Source organism: Oryx dammah, unplaced genomic scaffold, assembly GCF_014754425.2.
Source record: "Oryx dammah isolate SB20612 unplaced genomic scaffold, SCBI_Odam_1.1 HiC_scaffold_26, whole genome shotgun sequence".
Taxonomy (NCBI): Eukaryota; Metazoa; Chordata; class Mammalia; order Artiodactyla; family Bovidae; genus Oryx; species Oryx dammah.
The window spans coordinates 84,769,866-84,794,060 of NW_024070210.1; the positions used below are offsets into that span (position 1 = coordinate 84,769,866).

Here is a 24,195-nt window from a genome sequence, read left to right on the forward strand (position 1 = left end):
AGCTCATACAGACATGCTCTTTTTCTTATGGTTATATGACATCCCATTGTATAATTTTATCATCAGCTATTTAACCAGACCCATATTAAGAGCCATTTAAGGCTTCCCTAGATAGTATATTAAAAAGCAGAGACATTACTTTGTCAACAAAGGTCTGTCTAGTCAAGGCTATGGTTTTTCCAGTAGTCATGTATGGATGTGAGAGTTGGACTAGAAGAATTAATGCTTTTGATCTGTGGTGCTGGAGAAGACTCTTGAGAGTCCCTTGGACTGCAGGAGATCCAACCAGTCCATTCTAAAGGAGATCAGTCCTGGGTGTTCTTTGGAAGGATTGATGCTAAAGCTGAAATGCCAGTACTTTGGCCACCTGATGCAAAGAGCTGACTCATTTGAAAAGATCCTGATGTTGGAAAAGATCAAAGGCAGGAGGAGAAGGGGACGATAGAGGATGAGATGGTTAGATGGCATCACTGACTCAATGGATGTGAGTTTGGGTAAACTCCGGGAGTTGGTGATGGACAGGGAGGCCTGGCGTGCTGCAGTTCATGGGGTCGCAAAGAGTCGGACATGATTGAGCGACTGAACTGAACTGAACTCAATGACTCAGCTGGTACAGAATCTCCCTGCAATGTGGGTGACCTGGGTTCGATCCCTGTGTTGGGAAGACCCCCTGGAGAAGGGAACAGCTACCCATTCCAGTATCCTGGCCTAGAGAAAACATGGACTGTATAGTTCATGATGTTGCAGAGTCAGACAGCCTGAGCCACTTTCACTTTCAGGGCTTTTGGCAATATAATGAATACTATAATGAACAAAGATAAATTCTTTGGATTATATCTGGATTCTTTTCTTTGTGTGTCTATCTATTATAGATTTTTGGTGTTTGGTTACCATGACTGGTTTGACTGGTTTGATCTCCTTGCTGTCGGAGGGATCTCAAGAGTCTTCTCCAGCATCACAATTCGAAGACATCAATTCTTTGGCACTCTGCCTTCTTTATAGTCCAGCTCTCACAACTGTACGTGACCACTGGGAAGACCATAGCCTTGACTATACAGACCTTTTTCGGCAAAGTAAAGTCTCTGCTTTTCAACAACTTGTGTAGGTTTGTCACAGCTTTCCTGCCAAGAAGTAATCATCTTCTGATTTCATGGCTCCAGTCACCATCCACAGTGATTTTAGAGCCCAAGAGAGGAATCTGTCACTTCTTCCTCCTTTTCCCCTTCTATTTGCCATGAAGTGATAAGACTTGATGCCATGACCTTAGTTTTTTTAATACTGAGTTTTAAGCCAGTTCTTTCACTCTCTGTTTTCACCCTCATCAAGAGGCTCTTTAGTTCCTCTTCGCTTTCTGCCATTAGAGCACTATCTGCATATCTGACATTGTTGAAGTTTCCCATCTTTATTATAGCTTGTAACTCATCCAACCCAGCATTTCTCATGATGTGCTCAGTATACAGGTTAAAACATGGTGACAGCAGACAGCCCTGTTGTACTCCTTTCTCAATCCTGAACCAATCAGTTGTTCCACACAGGGTTCTAACTGCTGCTTCTTGACCTGCATACAGGTTTCTCAGAAGAAAAGTAAGATGGTCTGGTATTTTTATCTCTGTAAGAGCTTTCCACAGTTTGTTATAATCCACATAGCCAAAGGCTTTAGCATAGTCAATGAAACAAAAGATTTTTTTTCTGGAATTCCCTTGCTTTCTTTATGATCCAGCGAATGTTGGCAATCTGATTTTGGGTTCTTCTGCCTTTTCTAAACCCAGCTTGGAAATCTAGAAGTTCTTGGTTCACATAATGCTGAAGCCTAGCATGCAAGATTTTAAGCATGACCTTACTAGCATGGGAGATGAGCGCAACTGTCCAATAGTTTAAACATTCTTTAATAATACCCTTCTTGGGAAATGGGATGAGGACTGATCTTTTCCAGTCCTATGGCCACTGCTGGGTCTTCCAGTTTGCTGACATATTGAATGCCAACACTGATACCATCATCCTTTAGGGTTTTGAATAGCTCTACTGGAATTCCATTGCATCCACTAGCTTTATTGGCAGCAGTGCTTCCTAAGGCCCACAACACTTCACACTCCAGAATGTCTGGCTCTGGATGACAGACCACACCATCGTAGTTATCCGATTCATTAAGATCTTTTTTGCACAGTTCTTCTATGTATTCTTTCCATCTCTTCTTGATCTCTTCTGCATGTACAAAGTCTCTACTGTTTCTCTCTTTCATTGTGTACATCTATGGGCAAAATGTTCCCTTGATACTTCCAATTTTCCTGAAGAGATCCCTAGTCCTTCCCCTTCTGTTGTTCTCTATTTTTATGCACTATTCATTGAAAAAGGTCTTCTTGTCTTTCTTTGCTACTTCTTTGGATCTCTGAGTTTAGTTGGATGTACCTTTCCCTTTCTCCTCTGCTTTTTGCTTCTCTTCTTTCTTCAGCTTATTTGTAAAGCCTCCTCAGATAACTACTTTGCCGTCCTGTGTTTCTTTTTCTTTGGGATGGCTTTGTTCGCTGCCTCCTGTACAATATTATGGACCTCCATCCATAGATATTTTGGCACACTGTTTACTAGATCTAATCCCTGTATATTCACAGGAGATTTGCTCTAAGTCATACCTGGCTGACCTAGGGGTTTTCGCCACTTTCTTTAGTCTAAGCCTGAATTTTGCTATGAGAAGCTGATAATCTGAGCCATCATACAAAAATATGATAAAAGGCTATCAAATGCTATCTGTATAATTTTGGGGGTCCTTTTCCTCATTTGTAAAACAGGGCTAAATGAGGCAATTTACATAAGGTGTTTAAGCCTACCCTGAACAAAATTTAAAATCCAACAAACGTAGCTATAATTCTAAATATATTACAGCCAGAACATCTCCTGATGTACCTACCAGTTTACATGGGTGCTAAGTCACTTCAGTCATGTCTGATTCTTTGCAACCACATGGACTGTAGCCCACCAGGCTCCACTGTCCATGGGATTCTCCAGGCAAGACTATTGGATTGGGTTGCTATGCCCTCCTCCAGGGGATCCTTCCGACCCAGGGATCGAACCCATGTCTCTTATGTCTCCTGCATTGGCAGGTGGACTCTCTACCACTAGCGCCACAAGTGAGGCTAGTGTGGCATGACTTATCCTCTGTGACCCCAAGCTGGCTCCCAGTGATTAATGTCTTCTAAATATATACCAAAATAAACCAAAATATATAAAATATTATATACCAAAATATATATGTTCAATAATCTGAGAATTTGTTCAGGAATAACACTAGGATCATCAGTTTATTATTATTACCTGCAACACTTACTTCTTTTCCAACATTGTGTATCAGCAGCTAAAACACTCTATTATAACAGGTGTTTTTAAAAAGTTTGTTGTATTCTTTTTAAAAATCAGGATTAATTCCTTATTTTTAATAAATCTGCCATGGTTACACAAGATGTTAACATTAGGAGAAAGCTGGGTGAAAGGTATACAGGAATTCTTTATCCTATGCAATTCTCTATATTCTATAATATATATACAGATATATAACTATTTCAAAATCAAATTTTTTTTAATCAAGAAGATCTTTTCCTGCCTCTGGTTTTCTTAAAACAAAGTGAAAGTCACTCAGTCATGTCTGACTCTTTGCGACCCCATGTACTATACAGTCCATGGAATTCTCCAGGCCAGAATCTTTTTGAATCTGGGGTGGGTAGCCTTTCCCTTCTTCAGGGGATCTTCCCAACCCAGGGATCAAACCCAGGTCTCCCCTGTTGCAGGTGGATTCTTTACCAGCTGAGCCACAAGGGAAGGTTTTCTTAAAACCACTCAAATATTACCAACCACTAGTAGGTACAAATTCTTTAGCAGCCTTTACAGCCTTATAATTAATCTGAAATAGGAGACATGAATTCCAGCAAATAGAAACTCTCATAATACCCCTAACTTATCTTGGGCCCCAAAGAGTTAGTATTCAGTAAACAATTTTTTTTAATTTTTATTTTTAGATATTTTTATTTTTAGAAAAAAGGGCTTAAAAAAAATTTCTCCCCAAAGCAATTATCCTTTCCCTAAAGCTCTAAAGTTCTGTACAACCAATTAAACCTTCTGATTCTTATTGCTCAAATCACTTATTTAGCAGCGGCCTCCAAGTCAAGCTCAAAAAGATTTTTGACTGTATGAGACAAATTAGTACTTAAACTATTAGCACGAAAATCTTTTTTTTTATATAAATTTATTTATTTTAATTGGAGGCTAATTACTTTACAATATTGTATTGGTTTTGCCATACATCAACATGAATCCACCATGGGTGTACACATGTTCCCCATCCTGAGCCCCCTTCCCACCTCCCTCCCCATACCATCCCTCTGGGTCATCCCAGTGCAAAATGTTTATTCTTTTTTTTTTTAAATTTATTTATTTATTTATTTTTTTAATTTTTACTTTACAATTCTGTATTGGTTTTGGCATAGATTGACATGAATCCACCACAGGTATATTTTAAAATACTTTGTATCATGGCTGATTGGTTTTCAAATTAGGAAATAAGAGTTCAGGGAAATGATGAATTTCGTTTATCAGCTCAAACTTTCACTGTTAAGCAACAAAGTCATGAAAATTCTGCTAAAATTGTAATTGCCAAAGAAATCCTAAAATACCTAAGGACAAAGTATCTTGCCCCTAAGTATCTCAAAACAGCTTTTGTACTTTGAAGAGTTTCTTTCAGGCATCAACTGTCTAATTTTCAAAAACTTGGCTTTCCTTTTTAGAATAGTACTACAGAATCGGTACTATAAACAGAAGTGCTATTGTCAAAGAATTGATCCAATAATAAAAAGAGCTAAGGCCACTTGTCTTATAGAAAATTACAGCCAAATGCTGCCAGACCCTGCTTTTCTTCCTTCTGGGCCAGTAGCCAGATACTAATCATTTTCAGACCCTTTCTAATTTTTAGTACACAATTTAGTACACAATACCACATCTGAACTAGACAGTATTTTAATGAATGTTCTCCATAATTTGTTTAATGTTTTGGCACATACACACACTTGATTTACAATACCTTGGAAGTACCTATAAAAAAGTGGTAACAGTAGTTGTCTCTGGGGCAACTGTTTGGGTCCTTGAATTTTTGTAAGTTTTTTAAATAACTATTCAAGAAATTAATTTATCTATTAACAGAAAAAACTACTATAATAAAACATTAATTCTAGTTAAAATATTTTACCTTATAAAATAATGTATGTGGTTTTCTTTTAAAAATCTTTTCATTTAATGGATAACTTTTAAAAAAAATTTGCAATGCTCTTCAATTATAATTAATGAAATACAAAGTAGATCATTTTTGCTTATTAAATTTGGATTCAAAAATTTTTTTAATTTATTTATTTTGGGGGCTACACTACACAGCATGAGGGATCTTGGTTCCCTGACCAGGGACTGAAATCATGCCCTCTACAGTGCAAACATTGAGTCCTAACCACTAGACTGCCAGGGAATTCCCTAGAAAAGGTTTTTAAGAGTAATACTGATACTGGTATGTAAACTGGGATAACCTTTCTAGAAAATAATATGGCAACGTTTAATTTTTTTAAGGTCTTAGCTTTTGACTAAACATTTTTATTCTTATCCTAAGAAAATAATCAAGTATGAAGAAACATTTATGCACAAAGATTTTCTTCAGGGTTCTCCAAAGAGGAAAAAAATATTCAATAATTGGGAATGGTTAAATCATTACACATTCATTCAACAGAATTTTATGCTGCTATTAAAAATTCAGTTTTGAAGCAATGTTAACAAAGTAGGAAAATTTTTATTATATAAATTCATGATAGGAGGATAAACAGTATACAAATGAATCAATATATTCATGGAATGAGGAAGAATGTGTACCATAATGTTAGTTAAGCTTCTATTTGTGCTGAAGCATTAGATTTTGTGTTTTGCATTTCTCCAAGTATTTAAAATGAGTCCCTAGAAACCTATAAAATTAGGCGGGAAAAAAAGAGTTGGACACAGCTTAGTGACTAAATAACAGCACTATACACACACAAACACACACACACACACAGATGAGGTTAACTTTTCTTTCTGTCCACAAAAAGACAGGTACAAAATTGTTCTTAGAAGCTTTGTTCCTAGAAGTTAAAACCTGAAAATAGCCCAAATGTCTATAAACAGTACAATAACAACAACAACAATATATATATACACACACATATATACATTCATACAATAGAATGCTACACAGCAATGAAAATGAATGAAGTTCTGCTAAATTAAAAAATGATTTGGTTCCATTTATATGAAGTTTGCTGCTGCTGCTGCTAAGTCGCTTCAGTCAAGAAAAGCAAAACTAATCTATTGTGATAGAAGTCAGAATAGTGGTTACCTTTGGGAAGTACTGACTAGGAGGAATAAGAAAAATTGCTAAGGTCACAGAAGTATTCTATACTTGGTTCTTGGTGATTACACAATGACATATGTAGAAGTTCTTATGTCATGATTTCTATACTGTATACAATTTAAGTATTAGGGAAAAAAATTTTTTTAATGGAAAAGAAAGTTCCTCTTGCTCCATGCCAGCCAGCAAGAAAGAGAGAGGTTAGATCAAACAATCTTACTGCTTGAAAGTTTGATTGTTGTATTCATTCAACAAATATGTGAGCAGCTACTTTGTATACAACGGGTAATATTCTGGGTGCTGGGGATATAGCACTAAATAAAATGGGTGAAAATCCCTGCCCTCGTGGATCTTATGTTATAGTAGGGGATATATAGTAGAAAGACAATAAAAACACAAAGTATGTGGGACTGCAGAAAAGCACAAAAAAAGACACAAAGCAAGGAAAAGGCATAGAAGGGTATGCATGGGAGGGATGCTGTAATTTTAACAAGGCAGACTTTTACATAAGGGGTGATACCTTAATTCAGACCTGAAGGAAGGAAGGGAGGGAGATATACAGATATCTGGAAGAGTATGTTCCAGGCCTTCTGAAACAACAAGGAGGCCACTGCAGCTGAAGGGACGCGTGAAAATGGGTTACATTAAAAAGAAAAAAAATTATATATACACTCACACACGGCCAGATATTCTTTTCCTTAGTCTTTCCCTCCAACTCTTCATTTAAACACTAACTTAAACCAAATCTTTTCTACATAGAAAACTTCTACAACCACTAGCCCAATCCACATTTACCTTCTTCTGAGCTCCTGGAGTTGCATCTTTATATACTGCATTGCAGTTCAATACTTACTGCCTCCCACTCCCAGTAAACTAAGCCTCTTCAAGGCATTGACTAGATTTTATGCTTTTTTGTATCCCTATTAGTTACATGGTTGGCATGTAAACAGTTAATGGTTATTAGGCTGCTGCTAATAACTTCATCAGGGAGATCAGTAAGCTGTGAATATATTTTTGAAAAGAAAAAAGAGGAAGGACCAAGTCTAGGGAACTATGTGAGTGAAGAGGCAATGAGATGTCTCCATGTGTCATGATCCAAAGTCAGGATCTTCTCTGAACCATGTCCTTAAGACTCTGAGATCCTCATCATCATTTTTCTGAAAGCCACTCTAGGCTTTTTTCCTTGGCATTGGGAGTGGGGGGTAGGGGGTGGGGCGAGAATCAGGCACTTGCTTTTCTTTCAAATAATAGTTTTACAACACCAATGGTCATAACAAGCTTAATAACAACAACAAATCTTAACCAAGTACAAAGCTGTGTGATCTTGAGCAAGTCATTTAACTATTCTTGCGTATGTCAGTTCCCTCATATGTTAACTCTAGGAGCTGGATTAAATGGTCTCTAAACTCCGATCAATTTCAAATGTTCTACTTCAGCTTTTTTTCAAAAAAGCTGAATGGATAAACCTTACAATCTACTTCTTCAATTTATAAAATGAGTAAAATATCTATTAATAGTTATAAATACACTAAGAATTCATATACAGAAAGCAATGTAGTATTTTTTTTTTAGTTTGAAGGACAATTGCTTTACAAAGTTTTGTTGTTTTCTGCCAAGTAACAATATGAATCAATGTAGTATTTCTAAAAAGCACAGAATCTAGATTTAGACAGACCAGGCTATAGCCTGCTTCTTAACTTCTTCAGAAAATTAACTAACTTTTTAGGATTTGTTTTGAGAATGAAAGGTAATGTATGTAAAGTGAAAGTGTGAAAGTGTGAATCACTCAGTCATGCCTGACTCTGTGCAACCCCATGGACTGCAGCCTGCCAGACTCCTATGTCCATGAGATTCTCCAGGCAAGAATACTGGAGTGGGTTGCCATGCCCTCCTTCAAGGGATTGAACCCTGGTCTCCAGCATTGCAGGCAGATTGTTTACCGTTTGAGCTACCCAGGAAGCCCAATGTATATATAGAAACTATTAAACCAATATAAAAACCCATAAACAAAACAAAAAAAAAAAAACCATATACATCAGCAAAATCATTTCCTGTACAGAAAGCAGAAATGGTAAAATATCCACCAAATCACTGATGTACAAGATCTGAAATACTGAAACCAGTTCACAACTCTCCTAGCAATTTTAGATACTGTGATTAGTGTTTGCCTCAAAATTCTGTGTGACTTTTCTGCAAGTTTAACAGTTAACACCTTACTCCTACAGTGCTGGTAATCTCTCTTCTTAAATATGAGGGTAAGTACTATAGACCTAATACCAGTTTGCAGTCATAGGGGCAAGAGAACAAGATAATTTAGAAAGCCCAACGTTTTAGAAAAATAGGGCAAGACTGAGATATGCAATTAATTCAGACATTTGGAAGATACTAAGCTTGGCACTGAGAGTTCAAATCTGTAATGGGAGTCAAATGTGTAAAATAAGCAATAGATATTCAATAAGTAATGAGACAAATGTGTGTGTGCGTGCATGCATGCATGCTCAATCGTGTCCAACTCTTTGTGACTCCGTGAACTGTAGCCCACCAGGCTCCTCTGTCCATGGAATCTTCCAGGCAAGAATACTGGAACACGTTGCCATTTCCTACTCTAGGGGATCTTTCTGACCCAGGGATTGAATCCACATTTCTTGTGTCTTCTGTATTGGCAGGTGGATTCTTTACCACTGTGCTACCTCGGAAGCCCCAATAAGACAAATATACATCTGCTTTTGAGTCCTGGAAGAGAGACACATACATAATTACAGCACACTAATAAACAAAGGGAAAGAATGAACAAGACACAGTAAATAACTCAGTGGGGCTAGAAGAGGGAGGACCAGAGCACACAGAAGACTCAAAAAGCAGATAGCACTTAAGTTATATCTTGAAAAATCGATAGACTGTCAGCAAGATAGGAGAAGGAAAGGCATTCTGAGTAGGAGGGAGAATATATAAGAAGGTTCTGAGTTAGCAAACGGTATGGCTCTTTCAGTAAAATGACGGTATTAGTACAGTTGGAGCTTGAGATGTATGATCGCAGAAATACAGGAGATGAGCCAGATGATGAAGGGCCTTGTAACCATAGAACTAAATACTGTAGTTAAGGGAGAAGTATGTTTTAAGAAAAAAGCACTGAACATATTCGCATTTTAGAAAAATTACCCTGGCAGTAGTGTAAAGGGGTTCAACCACTAGAGACCTCATTCTATACACAGAATTAACTAAGAACATTACATTATTATTTAGATACCCCACTACAAAACCAGGGATCAGAAAGAAAAATAATAGATAAAATTTAGCTTTAAGAGATAAAGCTAAATTATCAAAAGAAAGTCATTTACCTTCATGAATGTATATTCTTGAATTAAATAGTTCCTATATATCTTAAAAAAGAAGAGGCCTAAAATTAGGTATGATAAATAAAAATTACATGGAACTAGTTGTACCCTGAGAACTAGTGACTCTTATAGCATCTATCGGTTTTGTACATATAATATTGTAGATCTGTAATATAAAAACCATGGAATATAAACCCTGGCATTAGAGTTTATATTGATTACTGATAGGGACTGCTCTTTCTTTCATATGTATGGAAACTGAGGCCCTGAAAGACTAAGGAATTATCCAAGATCATATGGTTAGTAGCACAGTTTGAGACCAGAATTTCATGTCTTATGATTTCCTTTATAGAAACTGGCTTAGTATGTCTCATCTATGACTTAAGAATTCTGAATGATAATTCAAAAGACATTCTGGTATTATTATTTTTTAGCAGTGTAATAATGAATTATAAAACTATTTTTATGCTTCATATCCCTCACAAGAAAACGTATCTATTAGATGTCCATATGTTTGACCGAAAAAAAAAATCCCATCCTGAAATCTGTGCCACAATAGAAGACCTGCTGCCCCACCACAGCAGGAGGGGGCACCACAAAAATACAACTTACTCTTCTCAAGAGTCTAAAAAAAGACTTTTAAGAAGTCTTTTTAGAAAGAAAAGAAATTTAAAATAAAGGCCAAACATTAATTTATCTTCATACAATTAAAGATCCAACATCTTTAACATGTTTTCACATTTTATTTGGGCTTTAGTCTTTTTTCTTATTCTGTTGTGTTGCCTTCCCCATCCCATTCCTATAATTTTAGATAACTGAAATACATTTTTCCTTCACTAGTACACACAGAAGTGGCAACACTGACAAAAAGCCTGTGCGACATTTCACAAATTTGCAGTGACCAAAATGTTTTAATTTCCAGACTTCTCTAATTAACACCTAAGTAATGTCTGCTCATTGAAATAAATTCAAATAGTATAAAAGCATATAATTCCAGAAAAGAATCCACCTGCAATTTAGGAGACTTGGGTCTGATACCTGGGTTGGGAAGATTCCCTGGAGGAGAGCATGGCAACCCACTCCAGTATGCTTCCCTGGAGAATCCCCATGGACAGAGGAGCCTGGTGGACTATGGTCCATGGTGTCCCAAAGAGTTGGACAAGACTGAGTGACTAAGTACAGCACAGCACATATAATTAATAACTCCTTTCCATGTCTTTGCAACTCTCTCCTAAAGAATTCCCCAAACACTTTTAAGTTTGATGTTTATCGTTACAGATTGTATGCTTATATAACAGAGGATGCTAATACCAGTTACATTATCAGGGGTTAATGTTTTTTAAGTGAGCTGAACCCCAAAACTATCCTGTTTATTTTTCTCTTATCAGCATCTCAATTATTTTATGTATTTGTTGTCTCTTTCTCTTGATACAGGTTTATGAGAGCTGTAATGACTGTACATGGAGGTACACACCATGCTGTGACACCTAGCAGATAATCAAATACTTGTTGATTGATCATTATGTTTACGTAGAAATTACGAAAGCGGCTTTTTAAAAAAGTTATTGATATCCACTTAATTTATCATTGGCTTTCAAAAATAATGGGGAAACAAAGGTTTGCTTAGGGTTTTTTTGGCTGTGATTCCAATCAAACATCTGCTCAACTGATCAGTTTTGATAGTTATAAAAGTCAAACAGGCATTTTGGTTTAATTTACAATCAAAACAAAAACCAAACTAAAACAAAACCCCAAAACACTTAAACTTTTCAGAGTTATATATTGCTATATAGAATTCTCTGTTTTTTTCTTTAATTTTTAAATTTACTTATTTATGGCTGCACTGGGTCTTCACTGCTGTACAAGTGCTTTCTCTAGTCACGGCGAGCAGGGGCTAGTCTTCACTGTGGTGCGAGGGCTTCCCACTGCACTGGCTTCTCTTGTTGCGCAGCACAGGCTCTAGGAGAGTGGACTCAGTAGTCGTGGCGCATGGGCTTAGTTGCAGATCTTCCGGGATGGAACCTATGTCCCTTGCATTGGCAGGTGGATTCTTAACCACTGGACCACCAGGGAAGCTCCCTTGTTTTTTTAAATGATTATAAAAGTCAAGAATTAAACACATTATCACTAATGTTTCTGGTTCTAAGATCAAAAGAAATATCATTAAAACAAAACTGTCACTCAAAAAAAAAAAAAGATTAAAGCAGGCAAAATTTTCTGCCTTGCCATATACTCAAATTTGTCTGTTTATCCCAAATTACAGAATTACTATAAGTACAGGTTCCATCAAATCAAGCCACATCAGACTTGATTTACAGGCCTCTATGATAAAGGAGCTATCTAACCAGGGGAACTGTCAAGCAAAAGCAGAGACTTTCTGACTTAAACATTTAAAGAAAAAAAAAGAGCATATGCATGTATACAGGTCATTTTATTTGAATTCCATCTAACTTTGGGCTAGTTACCAAAAACTCTGCGTATGAGTCAAGACTAACTGTATACAATAAAACTGTTAAGCAGGATTCTTTAAAAGAGTTCCGTTAGCCATCCAGGTCTCAAACCACGGTTTTGCAGAGCTCTAGCTTTGGAACTTCGAATTCCAATGCGTTACTTGGAGGCTGAACTTGAACTGATTCCTCTACACAAATGCTTTTCAAACGGCAGAGAGAAGCCAGAACACACTTTCCAGCATACTTGACTGCCTAACACTCGGGCAGGACTTCAGAACAGACCTAATCATGCAGGATCAGCAAAGTAGACCCTAACATAGGAAAGGAAAACCGCACAGCCTTCCCTATCCTCAGTGGCTTCCACGCTCACCCGGACATTCGCCTCCTTAAGAACCTACATGTCTACATGCCCACTTAAGGTGCTGTCTGCCACTTTGGTTCCCAGAGGAGAGAAACCAGCACGCCCCCACAGGGATCCTGGGGCAGAGAGAAGAAAACTGCAGAACAATCCCACTATTTCTCCAACTAGGCAACAACACAGATCGATCCTTCAACTAAGCATTGAGTAAATCTCATCTAGAAAGAGATCTGTTCCAGGATGCTGACCAGCCACAGACTGCGAACTCGAGATGTCACCAGAGTTCCCTTCCCGCCACGAGCCGATCCAGCGCCTGCAGAGCCGCGCCCTCCCTTCGAGATCTCCCGGGGACCCGCTAACTCGCCCTGTCGCCCCCGAAGAAAACTGGGGACCATGCCAAGTTACCGCTCCCCTCTGGGCAAACTAGAAACCCCAATAAAGACGCTGGTCTCCGCCGTAAACCCTTCCGCCCCCAGCAGCCCACCAAGGCGGTCCTGGCCCCTGCAGGACGCAGATACACCGCCCTCCCACCCGAAGACCCCGATAAACAGAGAGAACCCCAATACACTGCTTCTTTATCCCAGGAATGTGAAAAAAGAAGCCCACTCCTGCTCAAAGTACCCCCAAGACCCCGTACATCTGCCCCTTCAGAGACCTAGGACCTTGCTAAAACTGAATCCTCTGCCCCTAAAAGAGCGTGAGACCGTGATAAAAGGACCCCTTGTCCCGGAACCCCGCTATACCACTTCAAGGAACCGAAGGATCCTGGTAAATCTCCTTCGACCCCAAAGACCCGGGACCCGAACCGCTGCCACCCATCCGAACCCCAAGCCGGAAGAGACCCCAGACCCCCAGTAAACCGCCTCCTCACCCGGAGAAGCCCTCACCCGCTACACCGCCCTTGGGCGTCCGCACCCGGATCCCACCCCGTCCTCGCCCTCCTCACTCCGAACCCCGCCAAGCCTCGCGCACACCAGGCAGCGCCGCGCTGCCCGCGGAGCCGCCCCCGTCAGGAGCCCGCCTGCCCCGATTGCTCCGTGTCCCCGCTCCCCGACCGCTCCTCAGCGGAGACGCGCTCCGGGCTTCCTCACCTGGGCAGCGTCGTAGGGCAAGCGGACCGGGGAACCCTGAGGAAGAGAAGGAGGCGGCAGAGAAGGGGCGGCCCAGGCCTGCGTCTGCCGCAGCTCCAACCCCTCCGCGAGGAAGCGCTTGTGTGAGTAGATCCCTCCCGCTCCGCGCGCAGCCTGGAGACAGAGCCACAGCCGTACCCGCCGCTCTTCCCGCGAGATCCCAGCCACAGAGGGGGGCGGGGCCACGGAGAGGGGCGGCCGCAGTGAATCGAGTGACAACTCTGAGAGCCTGTTGGCGGCAGCGTGGGAGGCGGGACTTGGAGCCTAGTACTACCAATCGCAAAATAGGAAAGGTGATTCTCCCACCGCTTCTTCTCTCCCCGCCCCGCCTCAATAAACTAGGGACTAGAGCAGTGACATTTAAGTAGTCAGGGGAAGAGGAAGTTTGGGAAGCAGTCTTGGTTGGAGAATCTTGGCGTCTGTCTAGTCCTAGTCAGGCTCCGTAGATATATCTGGTTAGGGAAGAAGGTGGTTTTCACACTGCCGTGAGCGCGGCCTGAAGTGCTTAAGAGGCACACTTCTTCCTGGTTGAAGGCGCGCCCTCCTCGGGTTACCCAGGTCTAAACCTGTTTTTCCCCTTCTCTGGGCCTCTCCTCCCCTTCCACCTCTAACAGGGCGCCATTGTTGAGATGCCCGTGTTTTCTCAACCCCTACTCGGGTCGTCTGATCTGACAAAAGACTCCCTTCCGACTGGTGTTTATTTACACTGAAAGCCTTCTAGAAGAGTAAAAAGTAAATCTCACTGAGTCATCGTTATAACACTCCAAAATTACATGAAAAGTTGTATCTCTGTGAACACCAGTGTCTGGCACACTCAGGGCACTGAATAAATGTAGAAAGAAAGACTGAAGAATATGATATTTAAATACAGTCTTCTCTCAATATCCTGAGTTATTTGTTCCAGGATACTTAAAATGACTGTAGTATTTGCATATAACCTATCGCCTATATACTTTAAATTGTCTCTAGATTACTTATAATACATAATACAATGTAAATACTATGTAAATAGTTGCTGCTGCAACTTTTTAGAACTTTTCTGAAATTTTTTCCCTGAATATCATTACTGATTGAATCCACAGATACGGTGACCAACTATGTAAGAAATCTTAGACCTGCTCCAGAAAATTCAGGCTTTCCTAGCCTTTCCTCTACAGTGACAGCCAATTTCTTCACCCTTAAGTCCAGTCTCTTGGTTAGGATGTCTGTCCTGTAGTCTGCATTCATTCTCTTTACCACAAGTCTTTTCTCTTCATCAAGGTTAATCCCTGCACCTGTGCCCTGGATGGCCACCATTCCCAGATTTTGATTAATCAAACTATCCTTTCCCTGATATCACTGTTCCCCTCTAATATAGCTCTTTTCCCCCCCACAGACACATTTGTTCCATCCTTTGCACAGAACAAAACCCAACATCCTCCACCTTTTCAGATAACTCTAAATTGAATTTGCTGTCTTTACTTTTCATCTCTTATTTTCCCTACTACAATGCTGTTTACACCCACACAATGGGCTGATCTTTCAGTGGTCACAAAGGACCTCATTTCTCTTTCTATTTTGGGGCATCTTTCCCAATGACCACTCTGCAGCCTTTGACAATGCCAGCCATCTCCTCCTTGGTTACTTGCCTAACTACTCTCTCCTGATTCTTTAGCTACTCTTCTGTTTGTTTTTTGTTTTTTTGGATACTCTTTTCTCGTTTAAAAACTGTTGCATATTGACACCTCCTTATATCTATATACCTTGTGCATGGAAAGAAAAATGGCTTCCACACACAGTTCCACACTTTGAGTGTCAATGAGTGGTTCAGAAAAAAGCTGTTAGAAGAATCCAGAGGAGGAAACATGACTATGAGGCTGGGTGTTTAAATAGTAGTTGGCCTATACCACCACAGAGCAGAAGCAAAGTGAACCTGAGCACAGAGGAGAGGATGTAGGCCAAGCCTGGATCTGAGTGGACCAGACTGGCCCACGGAGGATTCCTGCAGAAGAGTAGCGGAAGGTAAGTTTAGGGAAGAACCAATAGTAAAAGGCCTTAAAAAACCAGGCCAAGCTAATTCAACTTGATTCTGTATCAAATGAGATACCAGAGCCAACCCTAGCAGTTGTAGGGCTTACAAAAGTCTACACAAGGGGGCCCATATATCAAATGTCTAAATAGTATGAAAAGTTATAAAACAAGCTAACAAACTCTAAATTCAACATATATATGCCTAGTTGCTCAGTTGTGTCTGACTCTTCACAACCCCATGGACTTTAGCCTGCCAGCTTTCCTTGTCCTTGGGATTTTCCAGGCAAGAATACTGGAGTGGGTTGCCATTTCCTACTCCAGATATGTATATGGTGTGTGTGTGTGTGTGTGTGTATCTATCTATCTATCTATCTATCTATCTATCTATATATATATCAGTTCTGTTCAGTCATTCAGTCGTTTCCAACTCTTTGCAACCCCATGGACTACAGCACACCAGGCTTCCCTACCCATCACCAACTCCTGGAGCTTACTCAAATTCATGTCCTTTGAGTCAGTGATGCCATCCAACCATCTCATCCTCTGTCGTCCCCTTCTCCTCCCACTTTCAATCTTTCCCAACATCAGGGTCTTTTCCAGTGAGTCAGTTCTTTGCATCAGGTGGCCAAATTATTGGCGTTTCAGCTTCAGCATCAGTCCTTCCAATGAATATTCATAAAGTGATTTCCTTTAGGATTGACTGGTTGGATCTCCTTGCAGTCCAAGGGACTCTCAAGAGTCTTCTCCAACACCATAGTTCAAAAGCATCAGTTCTTCAGCGCTCAGCTTTCTCTGTGATCCAACTCTCACACCCATACATGACTACTGGAAAAATCATAGCCTTGACTAGACGAACCTTTGTTGGCAAAGTAATGTAATGTCTCTGCTTTTTAATATGCTATCTAGGCTGGTCATAGCTTTTCTTCCAAGGAGCAAGCGTCTTTTAATTTCATGGCTGCAATCACCATCTGCAGTGATTTTGGAAACCAAAAAAGGTCTCTCACTGTTTCCCTATTTGCCATGAAGTGATGGGACTGGATGCCATGATCTTAGTTTTCTGAATGTTGAGTTTTAAGCCAATTTTTTCACTCTCCTCTTACACTTTCATCAAGAGGCTCTTTAGTTCTTCTTTGCTTTCTGCCATAAGGATGGTGTCATCTGCGTATCTGAGGTTATTGATAGTTCTCCCAGCAATCTTGATTCCATCTTGTGCTTCATCCAGCCCGGCATTTCGCATAATGTACTCTGCATATAAGTTAAATAAGCAGGGTGACAATATACACTCATGTCCCCTGTAGTGAAACTTCAGAGTCTTAACCCCTGGACCACCAGGGAAGTCCTATATATATCTTCCTTTGCCTAGACAAACTTAGCTAACAACTTGGAAGACCACGTCCAAACTTAGGATTCTGGGACTTCTTCTTGGAACAGAGAGCTAGTTCTCACATAGAGTGGTCTTACCCTCTTTGCCTCCCACAGTTCAGCTACACGCTGCAAAGTAACCCCACTCCATGGGTACCCCAGCCTACATGTCCAAGCTCCATTCCCACTTTTCCCTCTATAAAATTGTAATCTCTTAGCCATTCCATGAGTCCAGGAGTTTATACTTCAGATCTAGGGGAGGAAGCTCACAAAAGCCCTGGAAGCAGGCTCAGGACCACTGGGGCAGAGAATTTTGCCTTCCAGTTACATGGAACAAGGTCCACAGGGGTGAAGTCAGCTGCAGCTGGGCATATTCCTTTGGTTTGATGGACTTCTGTATAGGAATACATCTAGAGAAGGACCAGAGCAGGGCCCCTTAAAAGGAGGCCCCTCCCACCTGCATCTAAGGTGGTAGCAGACAGCAGCAGAGCCCCTGCTTGTCTTTCATAGGGCAATGACGTATATAATATATCTATATCTTGAAATATAAATCTGTTTATTTCTACTTCCCATCTCCTCTTGCATTGCTATCTTTTAAAAATGTTTTAATTTTAAAATTAAAATCCAGCTGTGCTGGATCTTCGTTGTTGTATGCAGGCTTTTCTCTAGTTGCAGCGGGGCTACTCTGTAGTTGTGGTGCATGGATTTTTCATTGCAGTGGCCTCTTGTTGCAGAGCACAGACTCTAGGGCCCGTGGGCTCAGTATTTGTGGTTCCCAGGCTCTAGAGCACAGGTTCAGTAGTTGTGTTGTGTGGGCTTAGTTGCTCTGCAGCATGTGGGATCTTGCTGGATGTGAGTGATTCACTTCTAGCAAAGAGAACATGGCAGAATTATTGACAGCAAATGATTTCTGAGGTTAGGTCATAAGAGACGTTGCAACTTCCTCCTTAGTCTGTCTCTTTGATCACTCACTCTAGAGGAAACCTCTGGAGGAAGTCAGCTACCATGCCATAAGGTTTCAATCAGGGATCGAACCTGTGTCTCCTGCATTGGCAAGTGGATTCGTTACCACTGAGCTGCCATGGAAGCCCTTGCACTGGTATCTTAGTGGCAGGAATGTACTGGAAAGAAAACTGTTCTTTACTCCACTCTCTCCTTTTGTGGGCGTTTTCTTTCCAGTGCCTTCTTTCACAAAGTGTACTATTCTATAACTCCCTTATTTATCAGTGTATCAGAAACCTAGCTGTCTCTAAATGTGAGAAAAGAGAAAAGCTGTGAAGCACTCTTAGCCTAGATTGGAGCTTGGAATACTCACATTTGACTTCTAAATTAAAATGCTTTGGAAATAGAAGCTCCTGAAGAGGCCCAGTGTGAAGGGTACACAGGCAGGATGAGTACCAAAAAGGCAGTAAGCCACCACAGACAGGGGCACCCCTCTCACCACCTGTCTTTGTGGCATGATGCTTTGCTCTGTGGCCTCAACAGTCATGCCCTGTCCTCGCAACCTCTCCATCTGGTACCAAGTGCTGTACCAGCACATTGTATGTTAAGAACTGTCAGGGAGCCAGAACCACCATGGTTTCTGTTTTCAAGATCCAAGGCTTGAATTCTGCCCACGGATCCTGTATATCTCTTGGCGGTGCTGCAGATGATTTCAGCAGGAGGCTCTGGCTCTTCTTAATCCCAGGACCAATATCTACTCATAGCCTCACTCTTGTTCCCCCATCTGTGGCTGGTCTTCGCCAACCAGCAGCAGAACAGAACCAGCTAACTTCTTACTCAGGTCTTACCATCTGCTGTGTGTGTCCAACCCATTAGTCCAGGTGAGTGCAATCCAACACTTCTATTTCTTTCTGTCCCTTCCATCCTTACTGCCATCCCCCTCTCTGAGCATGCACTAGGGAAAGCTTTCAGCTGACCACTGCATATTCATGAGGGGCATAGAAGACAGTATCATTGGAGAATCTGCAAGAAGAAATTTGGCTCTCCCAGACCCCACCTCCACTCCTCCCTTTTCAAGTTTTGGAGGCACACCTAACCGTTAAGGTTACGAGGCGGAAATTCTACATGAATTACCCCAAGATTGAGAAAGCAGTATTCATCTATCCATTTTGCTTTCCACAGTCTAAACCTCTGAGTTTGCTTTGTTTGGCAAATACCTAGTTACAAGGGGGAGAATCAAGAGGGTGGTGGTGGTGGTAGTTGTTGTTCACTCTGTGTCTGACTCTTTGCAACCCCACAAACTGCAGCACACTAGGCTTCCCTGTCCTCCACTATGTCCTTTTTAAATATATCCACAAAACTTTTGATACATCTCCCTTCAAGTGGCAGAGCTCTTCCCCTTGAGTGTGGGCATGACCAAATGAGTGATTCACTTCTAGCAAAGAGAACATTAGCAGAAGTGACAGGATATGACTTCTGAGATTTAGGTCATAAGAGGCATTGCAGCTTATTCCTTAGTCTCTCTCTTTGATCATTCACTCTGGAGGAAGCCAGCTGTGATGCCATAAGGACATTCAAGCAGAGGCCAACATGGCAGGAAACTTAAGCCTCCAGCTAACGGCTATGTTTGAGTGAGCCATCATGGAAGGCCCAGTCCAGCTTCAGTTAAGCCTTCAGATGCCTGCAACCCAAGGCCAACAGCTTGAGCTAACCTTATGAGCCAGGACCCTCAGATAAGCCTCTCCCCCATTCCACACAGAAACTGTGTGAGATAACATGTGTCTGTTTTTTGTTTAATTGAAATATTGTTGATTTGGGGGACTTCCCTGGTGACTTAATGGTAAAGAATCTGCCTGCCAATGCAAGAGAAGCTGATTCAATCATTGGGTCAGGAAGATCCCCTGGAGAAGGAAGAGGCAACCCACTCCAGTATTCTTGCCTGGAAAATACCATGGATAGAGGAGCCTGGCAGGCTACAGTCCATGGGGCTGCAAAAAAGTCAGACATGACTCATCTACTGAACAACAATATAGTTGATTTACAAAGTTGTGTTAGTTTCAGGTTTTAAGTCTATTGTTTGAAGTCACTTCCTTTTGGCATCATTTGTTATCCATCAATAGATAATACAAAAGCGTTGAGAATAGTATAGTCTAATCCTACTCCTGGACAAACATCTAAAAACTCACATCAGGCAGTAACACTACCTGAAGAGCAAGGTACAAGGGATTTGTAGACATAATGGCTGTATCTAAAATTCAAGTGGCACTAGTGGTACTACACCAAAAATAAGTGGAAGAAACCATTTCTTGGTGGAAATAAAGATTCCAGGGCCTTCAGACTATTAAGGGCATCACAACAATTGGGAGATTGCAGTAATCAGGGAGTCATTTGAAGGCAGTTAATAGCAGGTCTTGAGCAGGAAGGAAACTTTTCACTCTTAGAAGCTGAGAGTGCTTCACAAACATACTGCTGTCACACAAATTTATGGAAAAGTATATGTTTCTATAAAAACAGAGGTGGAAATATCCTCAAACATCCTCTTACCCATCCATATTAACCAAGAATAAAAAGTTGAAATTTCCACCTATAGGGGCCCTGTCAAAATGAAATTGACATCCTGACACCATTAAGTACCCATGTGAGATCAGAGTATATTTGACAGCAAGAAGATTGAAATTCTTTCTTGAATATAAAACTGTATTTCTGAAGTCTTAACATTGTGAATTAAGATTCAGTGGGAGAGCAATTTCCCTATTAAATAAAATATGAGGAAAAGACATAAAAAGGAGACCAGTTAACTGAATTACATACATTGCCTGTCTAAATTCATCTTACATCTGTAAGAACCATCTAGATGGGCTATATATACAAAGAGTCAAATACTTTACAAGTTGACCAGAACATAACTTAGAGCTGAGAAGATATACCTGAGGTTTATTTGTAGCTCCATTACTCCAACAATCGTAACACAGATGTGGGATCTATCATTTCCTTTAGCAGTAAGAGCAAAAAGTAAGTCTTTAAACAAGGCCCTAGAAACACTCTAAATTCTATCTTTCCTCTCAATACCTCATCATCAAAGTTTTAAAGTCAGCAAATATTCACTGAATGGCTACTAAGCACAAAGCATTGTGAAGATGCAGAGTATAAGCCACAGTTCCTGCCATTAAAAAAGAAAATCATAGAAACGAGATGAGAATCCAAAACATGTCATGCCTTGCATGCAGTAACTGCTAGCAGGTAAGTTGATGAAAACGCCTCCTGTGCAGTCACTGTTGGTTACCTAGGCAACAGCAAGAGCCGCACCCCCTCCTTTTTTCTAACAGAACCCTGCCTTTGTTCAGAATGTTCTCAGTCCCAGGAAGGAACCTCGCTTGAGCTGATCCAGTTTCAGCTCATCCATTCTCCTTTGCCAGATATTCATCTTCCCTGCCTCCTCACCACGTGATCCAAGTTTCCTGGATGGTCTCTAGGGAAACTATCCTTTTTCTAGGAAAGTCCTCTTTCCATCTGCTTCCCTCTTCCTTCTGCTTGGAATATTGGCATTAAGATGTGGTGTCTGAGGCTATGGTGACCATGCGGAAACAAGGCAGACAAAAAGACGGAGAAGGCAATGGCACCCCACTCCAGTACTCTTGCCTGGAAAATCCCATGGACGGAGGAGCCTTGTAGGCTGCAGTCCCTGGGGTCGCTAAGAGTCAGACACGACTGAGAGACTTCACTTTCACTTTTTACTTTCATGCATTGGAGAAGGAAATGGCAACCCATTCCAGTGTTCTTGCCTGGAGAATCCCAGGGACGGGGGAGCCTGGTGGGCTGCCGTCTATGGGATCGCACAGAGTTGGACACGACTGAAGTGACTTAGCAGCAGCAGCAGCAGACAAAAAGAGCGTTAGGAATTCAGAGCCAGGAGAACCCACTTACGTTTGGAGTGGTAGAATGGAGAGCTGATGTTTTTGCCTGCCTAGTTTCCATTTCCCCTTCTGGTAACAGTATCTAAATTTTCCTTTGGGGGTCCCCCCAACCCCCATCGTCTGTTAATGCAGTTCTGTGAGGTTTACTGTGCCCGTTTGTCCAGGAATGGATGAATCACCCAGCCCAGGTTCATCAGAGTACCATAGCAATAGGTTCAGGATGAGCATATGACCCCTCCTTCTTTAGGACTTTTGTTGGAACTTTTAACAATGAGAAGTTTGTTTTTCCCAAGGTTGTTAAGCTGGTAGGATTTTAACCTTGCGTTTATGGGGCTCCCCATGAAACTTATTGTCACCCACTCCCTGGTAAAACTAACTCAGAAAGAAATCAACAGATCAAAAGAATCAGCAGAATCCAGACAGAATGATTCCTGATAATATTTTACTTAAAGTCATATTTAAACTCTATACCTGGACTTATCAATTACGTGAACCAATAAATTCTTTTTCTTTCTTAAACTCATTTGATATTAGCCTCATCACTTACAGCTGAAACTGCTCTACAGGTGGCTAGGGGTTGTCATACAGAGAAAATGGGACATAAGCTGTACTCTTAACATGGATTGAAGTTTGGAAACAGAAGAGAAGGGGGTGCTTCTGAGTGAAGTAAATAATGTAAACAAAAAACTTAGTGAATAAAAATGTCATGGTGGAACAAACAGTTTCCTTTACAGAATACGTGAATACAGAAATTTAGGTCAGAATCAGAATACAGATGGGCTTGAAGGCTAGGAGAGGTCTGAGCTTTATTCTGTAGCCAATTCTTTTAAGCCAAAGAGTCGCTTGGTCAGATCAGTGTTTGGGGAAAATTAATCCAGTAGGATCTAACAGGGTAGACTGAAATTGGGAAAGCTCAAGTGTGAAACAATGAGAATAGAATCCAAGTACAGAGTCTGCCCAAGAGAAGGGGCCTTTGACAGTAGGTGACCACTCTGCAGGGCAGAGCTAATCAGTTTTTAAATTACCAAATAATAAATAAGGAAACTCTTGATGAAGTTTTGACTTAGAGGCATGGTACTTAGGATTAGTAAGTACTCACAATTAGTACCTACAAAGTACTTATAATTGGTCATGTATATATTCTACAGATATTTACTATGAGCCCAGCATTCTGCCAGATGCTTGGTACATAATAAGAAACATGACAGCTGTGAAGACCAGTTGATGAGGTGTACGTGCATGAGATAAGTAACTGAACACAACTATGGATGTTTCATACATCCATGAAACAATTAACACAACAATTTTCAGGTGCTCTGAAAATTATTGGTTGCTATGAGATCATGTATCAGGGAGCCTAATCCCAGTCTCACTGGGAGTCTGGGAAGGCTCCCCAGAATTAGTGACGTTTAAAATGGGACTTGAAGTAGGAATGGGAGTTATTGTGGTGAAAGGGGTTGATGACTAGAACACTCCAAGTAGAAACATGCTAAGATTAGATGGTGTTTCTATCAAAGATTCAACAAAATTCCAATGTGGTTTTCTTCCAATGGAGCAGAAAGAGTCAAAAGAGTTAAGTAGAAGGCTGGATTATGCAGGGTCTTGTGTGCAATGAAAAGGATTTGGAGCTCTGTCTGAAGGGCAATGTTAGCATATTTTCTCAAAAAGGAGTCAATGAAGGGACCAGTCTCATGCATGTTCCAAGTTGGTGGTCACCAAGTGGTGGGACATAAGGTTTTAGAGAAGGTTCCTGCTTGCAAACTGCCGTCTAAGGTTTATTGAACATGGAACAATAGACAATCACGTCAAATTTCTCTAGGAAGAGGAGCACTGTGAGAGTCATGCAAATGATTTACAGCTGAACTGCCCTGAAAACAGGTTTGCAGGTCACAGAGAGGTGGAGGAAAGGAAGAAATCTGATACAGAAAGCAGTCACAGAGAGGGGAAAGGGATACATGAAAAAAACCCTGGAAGCACCAGAGAGAATACATAGCATGTAGTATATGCTGAGCAAATACTTGTAGGAAGAAATGAAAGAAAGGGAGAAAGAACTTTCATAATTTTATTAAGACCTGGCATCTAATTTGGGCAAGCAAATTGCCTCTTGTCTCCCTGAGCCCACAGATGTCATGTATTAGGAAGACGAGGGACAAGGAAAGGAAAGAACATAAATATAATACATTCCCAGAAGTCCTGGGAGTGCCTAGAGCATGACTTGTGATTCAGCTGGTTCCTGGGACCACAAGGTCAGACAATGGCTTTGTCTTCCAATGAAGAAGACATAACAGGGC

The 24,195-nt window shown here is 40.9% G+C and overlaps 1 protein-coding gene across 1 annotated transcript in view; it reads right to left on the minus strand.

Moving 5' to 3' along the window:
* LOC120852503 (D-glucuronyl C5-epimerase-like) overlaps positions 1 to 13,838 on the minus strand; it is a 111,669-nt gene extending 97,831 nt beyond the window's left edge. The window contains exon 1 of the mRNA XM_040225778.1: positions 13,638 to 13,838. The gene's annotated coding sequence lies outside the window, so the exon portion shown is untranslated. The remainder of the gene's footprint in view (positions 1 to 13,637) is intronic.
* Positions 13,839 to 24,195: the final 10,357 nt, after the last annotated feature.